Consider the following 9,229-nt stretch of genomic DNA (forward strand, 5'->3'; position numbering starts at 1 on the left):
TCCTTGGAATATATCCTAGAGAAATAAGAGCCTTTACACAGACAGATATATGCACACGCATGTGTATTGCGGCACTGTTTACAAGAGCAAAAAGGTGGAAGCAACCAAGGTGCCCATCAATGGATGAATGGATAAATAAATTATGGTATATTCACACAATGGAATACTACGCATCGATAAAGAACAGTGAAGAATCTGTGAAACATTTCATAACATGGAGGAACCTGGAAGGCATTATGCTGAGTGAAATTAGACAGTTGCAAAAGGACAAATATTGTATAAGACCACTATTACAAGAACTTGAGAAATAGTTTAAACTGAGAAGAGAACATTCTTTTGTGGTTACAGGAGGGGGGAGGGAGGGGGGTAGGAGAGGGGCATTCGCTAGTTAGATAGTACATAAGAACTACTTTAGGTGAGGGGAAAGACAGCACACAATACAGGGGAATTTTTTTTTTTTTTTTTTTTTTTTTACTGGGAAGGTCAGCACAATTGGGCTAAACCAAAAGCAAAGAAGTTTCCTGAATAAACTGAATGCTTCGAAGGCCAGTGTAGCACGGGCAGGGGTCTGGGGACCATGGTTTCAGGGAACATCTAAGTCAATTGGCATAATAAAATCTATTAACAAAACATTCTGCATCCCACTTTGAAGAGTGGCATCTGGGGTCTTAAATGGTAGCAAGCACCCATCTAAGATGCCTCAATTGGTCTCAACCCACCTGGATCAAAGGAGAATGAAGAACACCAAGGGCACAAGGCGATTACGAGCCCAAAAGACAGAAAGGGCCACATGAACCAGAGACTACATCAGCCTGAGACCAGAAGAACTAGATGGTACCTGGTACAACTGATGACTGCCCTGACAGGGAACACAACAGAGAACCTCTGAGGGAGCAGGACAGCAGTGGGATGCAGACCCCAAATTCTCATAAAAAGACCAGACTTAATGGTCTGACTGAGACTGGAAGGACCCTGGTGGTCATGGCCCCCAGACCTTCTATTGACCCAGGACAGGAACCATTCCCAAAGCCAAGTCTTCAGACATGGATTGGACTGGACAGTGGGTTGGAGAGGGATGCTAGTGAGGAGTGAGCTTCTTGGATCAGGTGGATGCTTGAGACTATGTTGGCATCTCCTGCCTGGAGGGGAGATGAGAGGGTGGAGGGGCTTAGAAGCTGGCAAAATGGACACGAAAAGAGAGAGTGGAGGGAGAGAGCGGGCTGTCTCAGTAGGGGGAGAGTAATTGGGAGTGTGTAGCAAGGTGCATATGTGTTTTTGTGTGAGAGACTGACTTGATTTGTAAACTTTCACTTAAAGCACAATAAAAATTATATTAAAAAATGCTATAGAACCCAGTTCTACTCTGACACACATGGAGTCGCCATGAGTAAGAATCAACTCCATGACAACTGGTACTGGTAAAGGGGCTAGAATGGCAGGGAGGTATCATTTTAGATAAAGTGGTCAGGGAAGGCCTCTCTGATGAGGGGGCATTAGAACAGAGAACTGGAGGAACAGAGTGAGCAAAGGATGATGATATCTGGGGGAAGAGCGTTTCAGATCACAGCAATGACAATTGCAAAGCCCTGAGATAGGTGTATGCTAGATCAAGGAATAAGCAGGAGACCAGTGTGGCTGGAGAAGCCTGTGCAAGGGGAGAGGGGGAAGGGGAGGTGGTGAAGGAGGTAGCTGGGTGCTGGGTTGTGTCAGGTCTTGTATGCTGATGTAGGGACTTTGGCAAAGTGGGATGGAAAACCATGTGAGGTTTTGAGCAGAAGAGGGGCACTATCTAATTTGAAATGATCACCCTGGCTACTGGGTGAAGAATGAGTGTAGTGAGGAAGGGAAGAAGCCAGGAGACCATTTAGGAGGTGTTATGAACTGAATTGTGTCCCCCTAAATTAAATTATGTATTGTAGATCCTAACCCCTGTACCTGTGGTTATAATCCCATTTGGGAATGGGTTTTCTTGTTATGTTAATGAGACAGTGTTAATGTAGGGTGTGTCTTAAGACAATCTTTTTTTTTTCTAATTAAAAAATTTTTTTATTGTGCTATAAGTGAAAGTTTACGAATCAGGTCAGTCTCTCACACAAAAATTTATATACACCTTGCTATATACTCCTAGTTGCTCACCCCCTAATGAGACAGCACACTCCTCCTCTCCACCCTCTGTTTCTGTGTCCCTTCAGCCAGCTTCTGTTCCCCTCTGCCTTTTCATCTCCCCTTCAGAAGGAGCTGCCCAACACAGTCTCATGTATCTACTCGATCCAACAAGCTCACTTCTCACCTGTATCATTTTATATCTTGTAATTCAGTCCAATCCCTGCCTGAAGAGTTGGCTTTGGGAATGGTCCCTGTCTTGGGCTAACAGAAGGTCTGGGGACCATGACCTCCAGGGTCCTTCTAGTCTCAATCAGACCATTAAGACTGGTCTTTTTATGAGAATTTAAGTCTGCATTCCACTGCTCTCCTGCTCCTTCAGGCGTTCTCTGTTGTGTTCCCTGTCAGCGCAGCCATAGGTTGTAGCCAGGTACCATCTAGTTCTTCTGGTCTCAGGCTGATGTAGTCTCTGATTTATGTGGCCCTTTCTGTCTCTTGGGCTCATAACTACCTTGTGTCTTTGTTGAAGTCAATCTCTTATGAGGTATAAAAAAGATAAAACAAGCAAGAAGAGAGCAGAGATGGGAGATGATGGATGCCAGATCACATAAAAATCACCAAGGAGCCAAGGACTAGAAGTTGAAGAGACAAGGACCTTCCCCTAGAACTGATAGAGAGTGAGAACCTTCCCCTAGAGTCACCCTTCTGATTTCAGACTTCTAGCCTCCTGAACTATGGAAAAACAAATTTGTGTTTGTTAAAGGTACCCACTTGTGGCATTTCTGTTATAGCAGCACTAGACAACTAAGATAGGAAGCTATTATAGTAATCTGGATGAACACTGAAGGTGGCTTAAACAAAGATAACAGTAGAGAAGATTGAGAGAAGGGTCATATGCTAGATATATTAAGAGGGAGCTGATGGGTTGGGATGTGGAGTGTGGGAAAAAGAAGAGTGGGAGATAACACTAAAGTTTTTCCCTGATTTATTACAAGAGCCTCGTAGGTGGTCTCTCTGCTTTCAGTTTAACCCCCCTTCATCCAACCATCAGTTTTGGAGACTCAGAGCACAAAGAAGGAGTGATTCTCAATCAGGATATAATGGAGGGAGGAGGGGTGTAAAATAGACTGATAAACCTTCTTAGGGAAAGTATTCCATCTTCGATTAAGTAACAATAAGCAGTTTTCTAAGCACTATCACACGCATTATCTATTTTGATCCTTGTTGTTAGGTGCTGTCAGGTCGGTTCCAGCTCATAGCAACCCTGCGTACAACAGAATGAAACACTGCCCTGTCCTGCTCAATTATTGTTATGCCTCAGCCCATTGTTGCGGCCACTGTCAGTCCATCTTGTCGAGGGTCTTCCTCTTTTTCACTGACCCTCTACTTTGCCAAGCATGATGTTCTTCTCCAGGGACTGGTCCCTCCTGATGACATGTCCAAAGTGTGTGAGATGAAGTCTCGCCATCCTTGTCTCCAAGGAGCATTCTGGTTATACATTTTCCAAGACAGACCTGTTTTTAGTTCTCACAGTCCATGGTATATTCAGTACTCTTTGTCTCTACCACAGTTCAAAGGTGTCAATTTTTCTTTGGTCTTCCTTACTTGTTGTCCAGCTTTTGCATGCATATGAGATGATTGAAAAGACCATGGCTTGGGTCAGGTGTACCTTAGTCCTCAAGGTGACATCTTTGTTCTTTAACACTTGAAAGAGATCTTTTGCAGCAGATTTGCCCAATATAGTATGTAGCTTGATTTCTTGACTGCTGCTTCCATGCACATTGATTGTGGATCCAAATAAAGGATTCTTACAGTGTTCCATTTTACAGATGACAAAACAGAGGACTGGAGAAATCCTGTAGTTACCTAGCTAATTTGTTGTAGAGTGCACCAAAACCTCAAGTCTCCAAACCTCTATTGTCATGAACTTTCGGGAGCTACCTTGCTGCCTCCCTATTCAGAGGGCAGAGTAAGCAAGTAACTGTATTGACAGGACAGAGAGAAAGACAAAGAAGAACCTCAGCATGGGAAGAAGCAAGGGCAGAACTTTGCTTCTCAGTTGCCCTGGTCATGTGTGTCCTGAGTCCTCCCTCCCCCCACCCCCCGCCCAGAAGCTTCTTCAGTGTACCCTTATGGTCCCTGTCCTTCAGGATATAGATAAGACGGTAGAACATGAGCATGACCATGATAAGGAGAGAAAGTAGCTGTTCTCAGTCTAGATTTAGTCAGAGGTCGCTGTCCCAAATAAAGGAAAATTGCTGCCTTTGCTCCTGTCTGTCTTTAGCTGAGCAGATCCTTAGCCAGCTTTGGAAATGACACCATAGGAGTCATCTAGTTCTTCTGGTCTCAGGATGATGTAGTCTCTGGTTCATGTGGCCCTTTCTGTCTCTTGGGCTCGTCATTGCCTTGTGTCCTTGGTGTTCTTCATTCTCCTTTGATCCAGGTGGGTTGAGACCAATTGAGGCATCTTAGATGGCTGCTTGCTAGCGTTTAAGACCCCAGACGCCACTCTTCAAAGTGGGATGCAGAATGTTTTGTTAATAGATTTTATTATGCCAATTGACTTAGATGTCCCCTGAAACCATGGTCCCCAGACCCCTGCCCGTGCTACACTGGCCTTCGAAGCATTCAGTTTATTCAGGAAACTTCTTTGCTTTTGGTTTAGCCCAATTGTGCTGACCTCCCCTGTACTGTGTGCTGTCTTTCCCCTCACCTAAAGTAGTTCTCATCTATTATCTACTTAGTGAATGCCCCTCTCCCACCCTCCCTCCCTCCCCCCTCTCATAACTGCAAAAGAATGTTTTCTTCTCAGTTTAAACTATTTCTCAAGTTCTTATAATAGTGGTCTTATACAATATTTGTCCTTTTGCAGGCTACTAATTTCACTCAGCATAGTGCCTTCCAGGTTACTTTTATGCTGAGTCTGTATTTTTCCCTTGTATTTTATTTTGATGAGTAGGATAGTTTGTCTCCTTTGTGGTTACCTTATTATTTACCCCTATTTTTCTAAATTTAAAACTAACTTTTATTTCTTTGTATCACCGTATCTTCCTCTCCATATGGAAGGTGTATGATTACATTTCTTAGTCCCTTTTTATTATTTTAATGTTGTCTTCTTTTATATAGTAACATCACTGTTACCCTGTTTTGGGCTTTTCTTTTTTTTATAATCTTGCTTTGTTTTTTTGGATTTTCCTTTCTGGGTTGACTTCTGGTTGTTCTGCCCAGTGTTCTAGTCTTGGGTTGATACCTGATATTATTGATTTTCTAACCAAAGAACTCCCTTTAGTATTTCTTGTAGTTTTGGTTTGATTTTTATGAATCCCCTAAACTTGTGTTTGTCTGGAAATGTCTTAATTTCACCTTCATATTTAAGAGACAGTTCTCCTGTATATATGATTCTTGGCTGGCAATTATTTTCCTTCAATTTTTAAAATATGTCATCCCATTGCCTTCTTGCCTTCATGGTTTCTGCCTTGTAGTCTGAGCATATTGTTACTGGCTCTCCTTTGTAGGTGACTTTTCATTTATCCCTCACTGCTCTTATAATTCTCTCTTTATCTTTAGTTTTGGCAAGCTGGATTATAGTATGTCTTGGTGACTTTCTTTTAACATCTGCCTTATGTGGAGTTTGATGAGCATCTTGTGTAGATATCTTTTCATCTTTCACAATATCAGGGAAGTTTTCTGCCAACAAATCTTCAACAATTCTCTCTGTATTTTCTGTTATCCCTCCTTGTTCTGGTACTCCCATCACTCGTAGGTTATTTCTTTTGATAGAGTCCCACACGATTCTTAAGGTTTCTTCATTTTTTTAAATTCTTTTATCTGATTTTTCTTCAAATATTTTAGTGCCAAGTGATTTATCTTTGAGTTCAGAAATTCTAGCTTCTACTTGCTCAATTCTGCTCCTCTGACTTTCTATTGAGTTGTCTAATTCTGTAATTTTATTGTTAATCCTCTGAATTTCTGATTGCTGTCTGTCTATTGATTTTTCCAGTTTATTAAACTTTTCATTATGTTCCTGAATAATCTTTCTGAGTTCTTCAGCTGCTTTATCTGTGTGTTCCTTAGCTTGTTCTGCGTATTGCCTCATTTCCTTCCTGATGTCTTGAAGGGTTCTGTATATTAAACTTCTGTATTCTGCATCTGGTAATTCCAGGAATGCACTTTCATCTAGAAGATCCCTGGGTTCTCTGTTTTGAGAGCCTGTTGAGGTGATCATGGTCTGTTTCTTTATGTGACTTGATATTGACTGTTGTCTCCAAGCCATCTATAAGTTATTGTATTAGTTTATGCTTGCTTACTGTGTTGTAGCTGCTCGCTTTGTTTTGTTTTGGTATACCCCTACGTGTTGCTTGAGTGAGCTAGCTTGATTGTTTTCGCCTTTGGAGCTCTGGTGTCCTGTCCCCAGCTGGCTAGAGCTGTTATCAGGTATATAAGTCTAGGAGTCCATTCAGCTTTCTTGTATGAGTTCAGCTCAGGTTTCCAGGTAGCTGATATCAAGTGTGGTACAGGCTCTGTCCTACAGTCTTAGAGGGGCAGGGCTGATTGGCATATATACCGGTATTTGATTGCAGCAGGGGGTCACACTCTGAACAAGGCAGAGGGCTGAGAACCAACCCCCAAGTGTCTCTAAAGAAAACACATCTCTGTTTCCTAGAGTATGCTGGTGGGTGGGTTCTGCAGAGGGACCATGGGCACCCAAAGTTTTTGGTTGTAAGGACTAGGAGGTACCAGTTATCTTTGGACCCCTGTCGCAGGTGGCTGGGTGACCTGAGTGGAGCTTCCAGCCCTTCGGTCCCTGATTTGGGTAGGTCAGGACCTTGTTTAATAGGCAAAGCAGTGTCAAATGTCAAATACCCACCTCTCCACCGCATAGCTGAAATGGTTGGAGTCTGCCAACAAGGGCCTATTCTCCCGAAATAGGCTGACACAGGTCCATGCAGAAGGGAAAGGTGCTGAAGGTCCACGGACGGTTTATGCCTAGACAGGAGCCACTTCTGCCCTGAGCTGCCCCGGTTAGTGGAGCTAGGAAATTATCTTTTCCCCCCAATTGCAAATATTTCTTTCCCCAAGGCCGAGAGGTGGCTCTAGGTGCCCACCAGGGTCTATCTCAGGCCCAGGGATTCAGCCACTGAAGTCGGCTTGGGGGTCGGGGGGTGGCATGGTAAAATATACACAAGTACTTAGCTTTGGCCAAAAGCGTGCAGTTCTCCTCAGGTTCCAGTGGTGTGAGTAGGCTGTGTGGCTGGCTGCCCAGCACCGCCGCCGTGGCTGCCGCTCAGGGAATGGTGCCTGAGGGCTCCCTGTGATTCAGGTCCGGTAACTCCTCTCCAGTTTTGAATGGTGTCTTCCTTCCCCTGCCCCTCAGCTCGTTGTCTAAGCTTACCTTTGATGCTCAGGGCTCCCAGCTTGTCACTTGTTTTTTCATGTTGTAAAGAGGGCTCGCGGAAAGCGTCTGTCTATTCCTCCATCTTGGCTCTGCCTCGATTTGTCGTATCTTAATGATCCATGCACAGGTTTCTGAATTTGCTATTGTGTACTAACTTGGGTCTATGCCCATGAGAGGGTTAAACCAGTCAGCTGAGTGTCTCCTAGTTCCTCCTCCTGGGGCTCTCCAGGCAACCCCATCAGCAGAAGCTCCTCTTCATGCTCTTCTTGAGTGGGTACCTGGCCACAGTTGTGGGAACCTGCTGATCATCCTGGCCATCAGCACAGACTCCCACCTGCACACCCCCATTACTTCTTTCTCAGCAGCCTGTTCTTTGTAGACATCTGCTTCACCTCCACCACTGTCCCCAAGATGTTGACCAATCATATATTCACCAGGCAGAACTTCTCCTTCTCTTGTTGTCTCACACGGCTGTATTTTCTCACTACGTTGCTGACATGGACAATTTCCTTCTGGCTGTGATGGCCTATGACTGCTTTGTTGCTGTGTACCAATCAGCTTTGAGCCCTGCTGGTAGCTGGGTCATGGGTCATTGTCAATCTGAATGCTCTGTTGCATACCCTGCTGATGGCTCAATTCTCATTCTGTGCAGACAACATAATTCCCCACTTCTATGAGTTAGTCTCCTGAGACTCTCCTGCTCTGACACTCACCTCAATGAGATGATTGTTCTTACTGAGGGTGCCCTGATAATGATCACACTGTTTGTTTGCATTCTGGTTTCTTACATTTGCATCACCTCTGCTGTCCCTAGAGTCCCATCCACAAAGGGAAAATAGTCTTTTCCACCTGTGGCTCCCACCTGGCTGTGGTTTCCCTCTTCTATGGCAGCATCGCTGCTGTGTATTTTAACCCTTCATCCTCCCACTCAGTTGAGAAAGATGTTGCAGCCGCTGTGATGTACAGTGGTGACTGCTATACTGAGTGAGCCCTTTCATCTACAGCCTCAGAACAAGGACATGAAAGGGGCCCTAAGAAAAGTGATTTCTATGAAAGTATGTTCTGTTCAATAATGACATGGACACTGAATGTCATAAAGGAAACCAGTTTGTAATAAAAACTTTTTTTCCCCCTGTTCCCTGAAATGTAACAGTTGTCCATTTATGTATTTGCTTTGGGGGAACGAAACTCTTGATACAGAGTCTTCAAGTGAAAGAGGGAAAGAGAGATCCTTTTACCAAATGACTCAACTACTCCAAGTGCCAGTGCCCTCCAGCCAAAACCACCAGGAACACACCTTTAGCTTATTGTTTTTTATCATTCATTACAACAAGAAAGAACACATTCAATGTGGAACTGTAGGACTTCTTAGTAGGAAGTGTTAGAAAAGTCTTATAAGATTTGAGTGTGAGCTGATTTTTGTTAGGATTTAAGGAATCAGGGCTTTGAGCTGAATTAGATGTCAGAAATCAGAGGTAAATCTTATTGGGCATGTCAATATCTTATCTAGGAGGGAAGGCTAGAGGGAGGTGAAAGCTATAACTGGTAAGGAATCAACAATCACTCATATCAGCCAGAATGGGGAAGTTTGGTCATTTCTGTGGCTTGGACAATGTTTATGATTTTGTCTGTGTTTGGACATGACCACAGTGGTCTTGTTTTGCTTTGATCCATCAGAGTCACAGAGGGACCTTGTCTGATACTGATGTTCTGTGAATTTTTCTATGCTCA

At 43.7% G+C, this 9,229-nt stretch overlaps 1 pseudogene; it reads left to right on the forward strand.

The window, feature by feature from the left end:
• The window catches only part of LOC126087472 (olfactory receptor 1361-like), a 36,981-nt pseudogene extending 28,495 nt beyond the window's left edge, over positions 1–8,486 (forward strand).
• The last annotated feature ends 743 nt before the right edge of the window (positions 8,487–9,229 follow it).

The sequence above is a fragment of the Elephas maximus genome, chromosome 12 (assembly GCF_024166365.1).
Source record: "Elephas maximus indicus isolate mEleMax1 chromosome 12, mEleMax1 primary haplotype, whole genome shotgun sequence".
In the NCBI taxonomy this organism is placed as follows: domain Eukaryota; kingdom Metazoa; phylum Chordata; class Mammalia; order Proboscidea; family Elephantidae; genus Elephas; species Elephas maximus.